Raw genomic sequence first — 12,343 nt, forward strand, 5'->3', positions numbered from 1 at the left:
GACGTGCCCAGCTCACTGCTAACGCCTCTCCAATGTTATAGATAGGGTCCGCGCCGGTCTATTATCTCCTATGTCCATGGGGTGCTGTAAAATGACACTGTTAGTGCCCTGCTACTGCTGCAAAACCAAGATGTCAGCCCCCAGTTCCTTCTTTAAACACATATAACACACGAAATCTGTTTCACATGCATTTAAAACTTGGTTATAGCAGCATGTTATGCTACATTACAGTGATTTATTAATGATCTACAAACGCGGTACCTTACCTTTAAGAATGGACGAGCCACTAAACCCGGCAAAACGCGAAATCCCATGAAATCAAATTAGGTCACCTTAGGTCTTTGCACGATACTTTTTCTGAACCATATTGTGAGCAATGACAGAACAAAATATATTATATAAGACCTTGTGAAGACCCATAGGATATACTTGATGTTCAGCCCAGTTCATCCATTAATGTACAGCATATCCAGTATAGTCATTGGTGGTATACTGGTGAGCATAGCAAACTTATAGTGGTGAGAATAACTGACTTATAGTGGTGAGCATAGCGGACTTATACTGGTGAGAATAACTGACTTATAGTGGTGAGCATAGCTGTCTTATACTGGTGAGCATAGCTGTCTTATAGCTCTGGGCATAGCTGCCTTACAGTGGCGAGCATATCGGCCTTATAGCTGTGGGCATAGCTGCCTTATAGTGGTGAGGATAGCTGCCTTATAGCGGTGAGCATAGCTGTCTTATAGCTGTGGGCATAGCTGCCTTATAGCGGTGAGCATAGCTGCCTTATAGCCGTGAGCATAGCTGCCTTATAGCAGTGAGCATAGCTGCCTTACATATCTAATATTGTCATTGGTGGTATACTGGTGAGCATAGCTCCCTTATTTTGTTGAGCATAGCATTCTAATAGTGGTGAGCATAGCAGCCTTATAGTGGTGAGCATAGCTGCCTTATAGTGGTGAGCATAGCTGCCTTATAGCCGTGAGCATAGCTGCCTTATAGCGGTGAGCATAGCTGCCTTACATATCTAATATTGTCATTGGCGGTATACTGGTGAGCATAGCTCCCTTATTTTGTTGAGCATAGCATTCTTATAGTGGTGAGCATAGCAGCCTTATAGTGGTGAGCATAGCTGCCTTATAGTGGTGAGTATAGCTGCCTTATAGCCGTGAGCATAGCTGCCTTATAGCGGTGAGCATAGCTGTCTTATAGCTGTGGGCATAGCTGCCTTATAGCGGTGAGCATAGCTGCCTTATAGCCGTGAGCATAGCTGCCTTATAGCAGTGAGCATAGCTGCCTTACATATCTAATATTGTCATTGGTGGTATACTGGTGAGCATAGCTCCCTTATTTTGTTGAGCATAGCATTCTAATAGTGGTGAGCATAGCAGCCTTATAGTGGTGAGCATAGCTGCCTTATAGTGGTGAGCATAGCTGCCTTATAGCCGTGAGCATAGCTGCCTTATAGCGGTGAGCATAGCTGCCTTACATATCTAATATTGTCATTGGCGGTATACTGGTGAGCATAGCTCCCTTATTTTGTTGAGCTTAGCATTCTTATAGTGGTGAGCATAGCTGCCTTAGGGCTCTTTTCCACTTGCGAGATAAACGTCCGTGTCTCGCATGTGAAAACCAAGCTCTGGCGCCGCCACTCCGGAGCGGAGAGTGCGGCTGCATAGCAATACATGCAGCCGCACGCTCCTCTCCCAAGTGCCGGCGCCAGAGCTTGGTTTCCACATGCGAGATACAGACGTTTATCTCGCAAGTGGAAAAGAGCCCTAATAGTGGTGAGCATAGCTGCCTTATAGCCATGAGCATAGCGCCTTATAGTGCTGAGCATAGCTGCCTTATACTGGTGAGCATAGCTATTTTATAGATGTGGGCATAGCTGCCTTATAGTGATGAGCATAGCTGTCTTATAGCTGTAGGCATAGCTGCCTTAGAGTGGTGAGCATAGCTGCCTCATAGTGGTGAGCATAGCTGTCTTATATATCTAATATTGTCATTGGTGGTATACTGGTGAGCATAGCTGCCTTATAGTGGTGAGCATAGCTGCCTTATAGTGGTGAGCATAGCTGCCTTATAATGGTGAGCATATCTGTCTTATAGCTGTGAGCATAGCTGCCTTATAGTGGTGAGCATAGCTGCCTTATAATGGTGAGCATATCTGTCTTATAGCTGTGAGCATAGCTGCCTTATAGTGGTGAGCATAGCTGCCTTATAGTGGTTAGCATAGCTGCCTTATAGTTGTGAGCATAGCTGCCTTATAGCGGTGAGAATAGCTGCCTTATAGTGGTGAGGATAGCTGCTTTATAGTAGTGAGCATAACTGCCTTATAGCTGTGAGCATAGCTGTCTTACATGTCTAATATTGTCATTGGTGGTATACTGGTGAGCATAGCTGCCTTATTTTGTTGAGCATAGCAGTCTTATAGTGGTGAGCATAGCTGCCTTATAGCCGTGAGCATAGCACCTTATAACCGTGAGCATAGCTGTCTTATCGTGGTGAGCATAGCTCCCTTATTTTGTTGAGCATAGCAGCCTTATAGTGGTGAGCATAGCTGCCTTATAGTGGTGAGCATAGCTGCCTTATAGTGGTGAGCATAGCTGCCTTATAGCCGTGAGCATAGCTGCCTTACAGTGGTGAGGATAGCTGTCTTATAGCAGTGAGCATAGCTGCTTTATAGTAGTGAGCATAGCTGCCTTATAGCGGAGAGCATAGCTGCCTTGTAGCGGTGAGCATAGCTGCCTTAGAGCGGTGAGCATAGCTGCCTTACAGTGGTGAGGATAGCTGTCTTACAGTGGTGAGGATAGCTGCTTTATAGTAGTGAGCATAGCTGCCTTACATATCTAATATGGTCATTAGTGGTAAACTGGTGAGTATAGTTCCCTTATTTTGTTGAGCATAGCTGCCTTAGGCTAGGTTCACATTGCGTTAGGGCAATCCGTTTAGCGCTAGCGGATTGCGCTAACACAATGTATTTTTATGGATCGCGTTTGGGGGTCGCGTTAACGTCCCCGCTCTCGCAGATCCCCGATCTGCGAGAGCGGGGAACGGACCTCGGGCGCGCCGCGGACGCTGCAAACAGCGTCCGAGGCGCGTCACAGAAGAACGGCACATCACTAGCGCGAGCCGAAAAAGGCACGCGCTAGTGATGCGCTGCTGGCGAAATTAACATTGCTGTCAATGGGTGCGCTAACGGACCCGTTGCACGGCGTTAATTGCGACATTTTCGCCGTGCAACGCTGTCCGTTAGCGATCACCCATTAACGCAATGTGAACCCAGCCTTATAGTGGTAAGCATAGCAGCCTTATAGCCGTGAGCATAGCTACCTTATAGTGGTGAGCATAGCTGTCTTATAGCGGTGAGTATAGCTGCCTTATAGCGGTGAGGATGGCTGCCTTATAGTAGTGAACATAGCAGCCTTATAGCCGTGAGTATAGCTGCCTTATAGCCGAGAGGATAGCTGCCTTAGGGTATGTGTCCACGTTCAGGAAACGCTGCGTGTTTGACGCTGCGTGGGGCCGCAGCGTCAAACACGCAGCGTCCAGATATTCCAGCATAGTGAAGGGGATTTTATGAAATCCCGTCTCCACTATGCGTGGTAACACGCATCCGTCGGCCCTGCGACTCCGAACATGCTGCGCGTCTTTTAAGATCGCAGCATGTCCGTGTTCCTTGCGGCGACGCTGCAGAATCCAGGAGAGACAGAATCCGCACCAGAAATTCCTAAGCCGAATCCGCAACGTGTGCACATAGCCTTAAACCGCAGCGTTTCCGAAGCAGATTTTCCGCAAAGTGTGCACAGCATTTTTTTTTCTCATTGATTTACATTGTACTGTAAATCAATTGCGGATCTGCAGCGTTTCTGCACTGCAAAAAACGCTGCAGATCCGCAGAGAATCCGCAACGTGTGCACATACCCTTATAGTGGTGAGGATAGCTGCCTTATAATGGTGAGGATAGCTGCCTTATAGCAGTGAGGATAGCTGCCTTATAGCAGTGAGGATAGCTGCCTTATAGCAGTGAGGATAGCTACCTTATAGCAGTGAGGATAGCTGCCTTATAGTGGTGAGCATAGCTGCCTTATAGTGGTGAGGATAGCTGCCTTATAGCGGTGAGGATAGCTGCCTTATAGCGGTGAGGATAGCTGCCTTATAGCAGTGAGGATAGCTGCCTTATAGCGGTGAGGATAGCTGCCTTATAGCAGTGAGGATAGCTGCCTTATAGCGGTGAGGATAGCTGCCTTATAGTGGTGAGCATAGCTGCCTTATAGTGGTGAGGATAGCTGCCTTATAGAGGTGACTGAGAATAGCTGCCTTATAGTGATGAGGATAGCTGCCTTATAGTGGTGAGGATAGCTGCCTTATAGCGGTGAGGATAGCTGCCTTATAGTGGTGAGCATAGCTGCCTTATAGCGGTGAGGATAGCTGCCTTATAGTGGTGAGCATAGCTGTCTTATAGCGGTGAGGATAGCTGCCTTATAGCAGTGAGGATAGCTGCCTTATAGCGGTGAGGATAGCTGCCTTATAGCAGTGAGGATAGCTGCCTTATAGTGGTGAGCATAGCTGTCTTATAGCAGTGAGGATAGCTGCCTTATAGCAGTGAGGATAGCTGCCTTATAGAGGTGACTGAGGATAGCTGCCATCCCTGTAGTTGACCCATATTTAATACCCAGCATCTTTCAGCACAGCCAGCACTGATGCCACAACTCGAGAGGGCCACTTACTGCTCCAATGGTACTGTCCAGGTGCTGTTCCTCTCAGGACTTTCTTACCTACCTGGAGATAGCAGTCACCACTTTATACCTTTTAGGACACGGTACAATATTCAGGTTGTGAGACTGGTAGGGAGGGAGAGCCCTGCACAGATTCACGGGAGGAAATGAGGCCAACTGTGGTCTCAAGAGCCTCATATGAGCGGCTGAAGCTCTCAGACATGAATGGGAAAAGTTTCCTTAATGTTTTAGACGCCATGAACCTTCCATTATTACATCACCAATGTTAGCCAAAATGACCTTATTCCCCCAAATGGGTAACTCCACAATCGTAATGTAGCATCACCATCGAAGATGTGATGACACACTAAGCTCTTCTACATATGTCCAGCCCAGGAGATCAGACCTGGAAACGACCATCCGACAACACTCCGTAAATAGCGTTCAGCTTCAGCATAACAATGACAAGGTCAACTACATCTGCAAAAATATACTTTACGCCATGGATTTCAGTGACATCACTATGGTATGCCAACTGATAGCTCTACTTACCCAACCACCGCCTTAGATGCCCCACATACAGCGCCTTGTAGCCCCCGGAGCAGATCCGAGCTGAAACACAAGCACAATATATAAATAAACAGAAATAAATAACACGCAAATAATATTTAGATGCAAAACTGTATAACCACATTATATAATTTCATATCAGAGCGGCAACAAAAGTTACTATAAGAAGATCTACACCACGTGGAACCACATTAGTCATCATGGTCTTCTTCGTTCACATTTACATGACTTTTATATGAAATGCTGATTATGAAAACTCCTTGTGTCGGACATTGGGTACTACCAGGGTAAAGGGACGAAGCCTGAGCTCAGAATTCAGGATATGTGAGAACACACCACAGATCTGTCCAGCAATGTCTTTATTTCATGCCAGGGATTAAGGCTTAATTAGGGTGGTGCAGGATGCCTCACAAAGAATGTGACTGTCTTACTCACTTCAAAGGGGTGTGAAGGCTGCAGAGCATGTGGAGGAGCCACGGCATGCTCTATCGGGGCTATCAGCAGATAGATGTGGTGAAGGCATGGCATGCTCTGTCGGGGCTATCAGCAGATAGATGTGGTGAAGGCATGGCATGCTCTATCGGGGCTATCAGCAGATAGATGTGGTGAAGGCATGGCATGCTCTATCGGGGCTATCAGCAGATAGATGTGGTGAAGGCATGGCATGCTCTATCGGGGCTATCAGCAGATAGATGTGGTGAAGGCATGGCATGCTCTATCGGGGCTATCAGCAGATAGATGTGGTGAAGGCATGGCATGCTCTATCGGGGCTATCAGCAGATAGATGTGGTGAAGGCATGGCATGCTCTATCAGGGCTATCAGCAGATAGATGTGGTGAAGGCATGGCATGCTCTATCAGGGCTATCAGCAGATAGGACTGCTCTCAATGGTTAAGCACCATACTCTGGCCCAGGACACACCAGATCTTCTGGTCAGTGCTGGCTGGTCGGGTTCATATGTGATGAAAATCGTCTTGGAAAATGCACCTAAAATTGATGTTGCATTCATTGTCTGACTTTCATGGACCCTTACGAATAGTACAATCTAAAAGCGAAGACACTTCAGGTTTCCAACCCTCAGCTGGTCATCAGACTTCTTCTTAACCACTCTAAATAATTACTAAACTGCCCAGATGACTACATCTACTGCCATCTTCTGAAAAGGTAAATTTTCAGCCAAAATTCAGGACACAGTGGACCTGCTGATGTTTAGCATGGGGATTCCGATGCTCCGACTAAACCTTAAGACATCTTTTGAAAAAAACAAACAAAAACAAACACTGCCAAGAAAGGCCAAAACTGAAAACTTTCTTGCCATAGTCAATCATTTGGTAACCAACATCTGTTATGCTGCAATCTCAACCAACCAGTCTAGCCTCCAAACCATGTTCTGGGAGGAGATACTCAAAACCATTTTCCGAGGGCTGCTCTCCAAACCACGTTTTAGAAGCCCTCATCCTAAACCACAGTCTATAAGGCTTTAGTATCATAGCAGCATTGTTGTTTTGTAGTGCTTGGGTCCTGGCTTTGAATACAACCAAAAGCAACATTTGCATGGTCGAATTCAAAACTGGGTTCTTCCTCTTTTCTTATGGTTTTTCCACCAGGTACTCCAGTTTCCGTCCACTCTCCAAAAACATATAGATAAGTTGATTGTCTTTCCTTAAAACTGTTTATTACATAGTGAATATAATGGGCACAGGTCTACAGAGTTACAGAATGAGGAACCTTATACCTTCAGCATTTTTCTTATAAAATATTGTTCTTTAGAAGCTCAGCCCTATAGATATATAATATTACAACATCATTCATATAAAAGTCTTCCACATGTCCAGATTTCCAACCATTTTTGGTCCTCAAGCCTGTAGATTCTGCAACATCTCCTTAAACTTATTCTGAAGAAGGAACCCTCAAACACTTTTGAAGTATCTGAAATCTCCATTTCCCCTTTTGAAGAATATTATCGAAGGTCAATGGTCAGACATTTAGAACTTTACATCTTTGTTAAGAAGTCATCAACTGGAAGCCTTCCATAATCAATCTGGATTTTAAAAAAAGTGTGGGAGGGGAAGCAATACTTTGGAAGGATATGTAGAACATAACAAACCAATGAGGAAGGGTTCAATCTTCTACCTTTTCTGGAAGCCTTCCGTATCTAAAGTTTAAAGGCCAAACTTTCAACCATTGTCTTGAAGGTTTTCAATCCAACATCATCTGGAAGGCCCTCTGTGATTACTAGTGGGGGGGGGCAATACTTTGGAAGGCTATGAAGAGCATAACAAAACCACAAGGAAATATTCAACATAATCACCTTGTGGAAGTCCTCCATATCTAAAGCTCAGCCATTGTGTTAAAGGTTTTCAATACAACATAATCTGGAAGACTGTCATGATCACCGGGGAGAAGCAATACTTTGGAAAGCTTTGAAGTGCCTAACAATCTCATTCTCCTTCTGGAAGACATCCATATGTAAAGCACAAAGGCCAATCTGCCAACCGTTGTCTTGAAGGTTTTCAATCCAACATTTTCTGGAAGTCCGCCTTTATCACGGGAGAAGGCAATACTTTGGAAGGCTATGAAGTATCTAACAAACCTATGGGGGGAAAGTTCAATCTCATTCCTCTTCTGGAATCTTTCCATAGCTAAAGCTCAGAGACCAAACTTTCAACCATTGTCTTCAAGGTTCTCACACCAACTTTTTATGAGGACCTCCTCGATCACTCATCACTGGAGGAGGGGCAACACTTTGAAAGTCTAGGAAGAACATAACAGTTTCCCTCCCATTGACCTTCCAGAAGCTTTCCATATCTGAAGCTCAAAGCCCAACCATTGTCTTAAAGGTTTTCAGTCCATCTTCTTCTTGAAGACCTCAGTGATCACTTTCTAGATTTTGCAGCACACTACAAACCCTCTTTTGGGTGGGTACTTTTTCCAGTCGTGCATCATTCTTGCTGTCATTATATAACGTTCTTGTAAGTGCCACAAACATAAATGTTGATATTGAATGAAGTGAAAGTAGTTTGTGGAAAAAAATGTCAACTTTATATAGATAAAATCAATGGAAACCCTTGCGTGGTGCCTGTCACGCGAGCCTGAGATCTGCATAAATGAATGCCATTATCTATACTGGGTACGTTTTGCATGTTATTTGAATACAGTTATATACTGTTGTTTGCGTCTGAGTGAAAAGCGGCTTTAAGAAGGGTAAATATTATTATGGAAATACCGCGTAATGCCGCTCGTCGCTTCCGCATACGGCAAACAGGTTCCAATTCTCTCTGTCTTTATTCCCAGTGAAAGAATAAAATACATATTGAGTGTCGTGTTACTCTCGTGAATAATTTCCTTTTGCATAATAAAGGAAACGTCCTCGAATTCTTCGTCGCCGGCCGGTGAGCGGGGAGAAGGGAATATTGTATGTCGCAGAGAACGGGGCTATAACGTATGTGTATAATGCATTAACGACATTTACATTGCGCTCGTCTAGGTCAAGTGATGTGAAGTGCTGTCTTTTATGGGCTGTGCGTAACATATACAGCAGATGAAGGGCCGGGGAGTGTTATGGTTTTGTATTAAATGTAATCCTCGCCGCTCCTCTGACTCCACAAGAGAAACATCTGGTCGTTTTCAGATTCCCCTCGGATTCCCGACTTCAAAGAGAGTTATAAAGAATAACAAATACATGTACTGGCATTGAGGGGAAAAAATGGAACAGCAGGAGTGACTGGTAAAAAGTGTCCTTATTTGACTGCTAGTGACAAGCGCCGCGGGCTGCGCGGTGAGAAAAGCCGAGAGGTTGAGAGAGAGATGAGTCCTTATCAATCGGGGCTCCAGGTGTCACGGAGAGACATCACTGCGAAACGGCAACATTGGGGATTAGAGGACCGCCGTAGCTACAGAGAGGGGGAGCGGACCCCCGAAGAAAGGAGTCTGCACAAATAAGAAACCTCCCGCTGATATCGGCTGGGATGGAAGATGAGCATTTAAAGCATATTAAAGGGCACCCCCTGCTAGAACGCACAGAAGTATCTGGAAATGTCCGCCGCAGGCACCGGCCGCTGTTGTGACGCTGCACAGAGGGGCGGCCAGACGGCGATCAGACCCTTAATGGCTTATGTATACATATAATGGTATGTACAACTGGTCTCCGATTCTTCACCATGTCATCTGAACCAGGAGGCTCAGGATGGGCACTGCAATAGAACGAGGAAGGACGGAGAATAGTAGGAAGGTGGATAGATATGAGATCCACAAATACATGATATATGCATAGATAATAGATAGATAATAGATAGATGATAGAAAGATAGATACTAGATAGATAATAGATATATAATAGATAGTTAATAGATAGATAATAGAGGATAGATAATAGATAGATGATAGATAATAGATAGATATACAGTATAATAGATAGATAGATAGATAGATAGATAATAGATAGATAGATAATAGATAGATAGATAGATAGATAGATAGATAGATAATAGATAGATAGATGATAGATAGATAGATAGATAGATAGATAGATAGATAGATAGATAGATAGATAGATAGCTGTCCACGGCCGGCACATGATAAATCATTGCAGGGGTCCAGCAGTCACAGGACGTCAGAGAAGTCATGTTTATGGGACAACCCCTCTAATAAAGGCCCTTCCATGTGATCCACTACAGTACGGAGCGACCACTGGTCTCCTTGCCCGTCGGCCGCTGCTAGCTGCACATATGGAATCTTCCATAGAGGGATATTCTGCTCTATTAGAGGACACACGTCCACATGGAGAGAAATCCCAGCATGGGCCGGTCTCATCTGCACACAGAGTGTATGGACTTTGGGAAAAATGCAGAGACCGCCGAGACACCGTGTGCTGCAGAAGCCCCCATCAAGGCTCCCTTTACTGTGATGCTAAGCCCCATTGTCTAGTGGCACATCCGGCATGGGGGAACATGACCCATGGGCCAAGGCCACCAGCAGGAGGACGGTTCACCTGTGGGGTGTTCACCTTTGTATGTGTGAAGGCCTCGTCACCCCTGAGCTTTGAGGTCCAGGTTGATGACGTCCAGAGCTGAGGATCCTCAGTCCACGGGTCCAGTAGCAGCCTCTATGACATATCTGGCCTGGTCCATTGAAGGCCCATCGGCCCAGTGATTTAAGCGCCCCAGCCCCCCATATAGCCCTGCCAACATTCATGGTGGGAAGGACACGGTGAAGTCCCGCACCTGTGCGAGCCCACAAAGAGCGGAGGAGAGCAGCCTTGAAGCGCAATCTATAGAGCCTGGGCCGAGCTCGCTCCCGGAGAAGTGATGCTTGTAAGGCCGTTTCTCGAGATCGCAGCTGCCCTGTTTGAAACTCGTTGCCAAAAATGTGTTCTGACAAATGTGACAGTGTCGTATGAAAGCCGCGCAATCTCATTCACGAGTCAAAACAAGAGGGGGATTGAAACGCTTCTGTGCGGATACTAAAAAGGTATGAAAGCAACACGTGTGCCCCTCTTATGTGGGGGTGATGGGCTCCAGGCGCGTGCAATGTGCCAGCTTGTGCTGCTGCCCGCCACCTGCTCTGGGAGGGGGCGCTGTGAAGGCATGCTCGCCGCTCGACCTGCCCGTCTGCTGCAGGGATGAACCCTGCCCTGGATAACCTGCTTTATCAGCCCCTTCCTGGCATCATCCCTCCTGCCCTTCATCACCCCGGGAAGAATTATCCTGTTATAAGATTTATTAGATTACCTTTGATTTATATGAAACTTTCCGTCTATTCTCCAGAATGCCGCTCACATCTCCATTGGCAGGACTCTTAATGATATCTGCTTCTGGGAAAGCTGGGTGACATATATCCTGGGCCAGCAGATGGTGCCATCCAGCTTTCCAAGACTCCCGAACTGAAAAGCTTCCTAGATATCAAGGAAGTAGAGATGAGAAAAGCAGATTTGCAGGACTCTGGTCCGATGCCCAAATCTGTAGCCCATGGCCGCCGATCCAGGGCAAACCTTCATGGCCATCACTCGAGTCACGACATCACGCCGTGTAATCACAAGAGGCGCCGAGGAGGCCGAGACCTCAGTGTAAGCCAAGAAGGTTCACACTGCCTCAAAGAAGCAACATGGACACTGGACCAGGGGCCTGGAAACATTTCTGTCCATCTGTAGAAGGGATACATTCCCTCATTGTAGAACTGTCTGGAATCATAGAAAGTTGGGTGTCAACCATTCTTACCAACCTTACAAGGCTAGTATTTAGGTGTCGAATTATGCGTGCACTCCCCCTCTTGAAAGCCATATCCATTCCCCTCACTCCGCACCTTTCTCCACCTCTGAAGATGTGCGGGGCCCAAAAAACAGACAGAATCACTGATTCCAGGAGGTCTTGGCAGGGCACGGTGACAACCCTGTAGGAGCTGATATGGGGTTATACTGGTGATCAACCAATACCAATAATAAGGAGGCATGCACACGTGCAGACGGTGAGGCACAGTGTCCGCAGGTCTCCGCACTCAAACTTGACAGCCCCATAGCCATATACGAGTCTGACAACTTTGGGTCAGGAGACCTGCGGCCAATCTGTGCCTTACAGTGCGCACTCGGGCTGTGACATGCCGAGGTGTGAATGTGGCCTAACACTGCTATAAGTGACGTGTCCTAGCCACGTGTAGTGTGCACTCCATGGCCATGGCTTAATTGGGGAGGTCGGCATGGAGGTCCATGTAAGACAGGTCGGTGTCAGCCCTCATCAGTAACTCTGATCATCACTGCTCTGATCATCACTGCTCTGATCATCACTACTCTGATCATCACTACTCTGATCATCACTTCTGACTATCACTACTCTGATCATCACTACTCTCATCATCTCTGCTCTGATTATCTCTGCTGATTATCACTACTCTGATCATCACTTCTATCACTGCTCTGATCATCACTACTCTGATCATCACTGCTGATTATCACTACTCTGATCATCACTGCTCTCATCATCACTACTCTGATCATCACTGCTGATTATCACTGCTCTGATCATCACTGCTGATTATCACTACTCTGATCATCACTGCTCTCA

The 12,343-nt window shown here is 46.1% G+C and overlaps 1 protein-coding gene across 5 annotated transcripts in view; it reads right to left on the reverse strand.

Annotated features, from left to right (window-relative positions):
• Nucleotides 1-12,343, reverse strand: part of ZBTB20 (zinc finger and BTB domain containing 20) — a 941,497-nt gene that overhangs the window by 399,673 nt on the left and 529,481 nt on the right. For 4 of the 5 annotated variants that reach the window (XM_077293705.1, XM_077293703.1, XM_077293706.1 and 1 more), the window contains exon 4: nt 5,271-5,330. The gene's annotated coding sequence lies outside the window, so the exon portion shown is untranslated. Of the gene's footprint in view, nt 1-5,270; nt 5,331-11,017; nt 11,182-12,343 lie in introns of all 5 variants that reach the window. The other variant, XM_077293707.1, reaches the window with a different exon arrangement.

The sequence above is a fragment of the Ranitomeya variabilis genome, chromosome 3, assembly GCF_051348905.1.
Source record: "Ranitomeya variabilis isolate aRanVar5 chromosome 3, aRanVar5.hap1, whole genome shotgun sequence".
NCBI lineage: Eukaryota > Metazoa > Chordata > Amphibia > Anura > Dendrobatidae > Ranitomeya > Ranitomeya variabilis.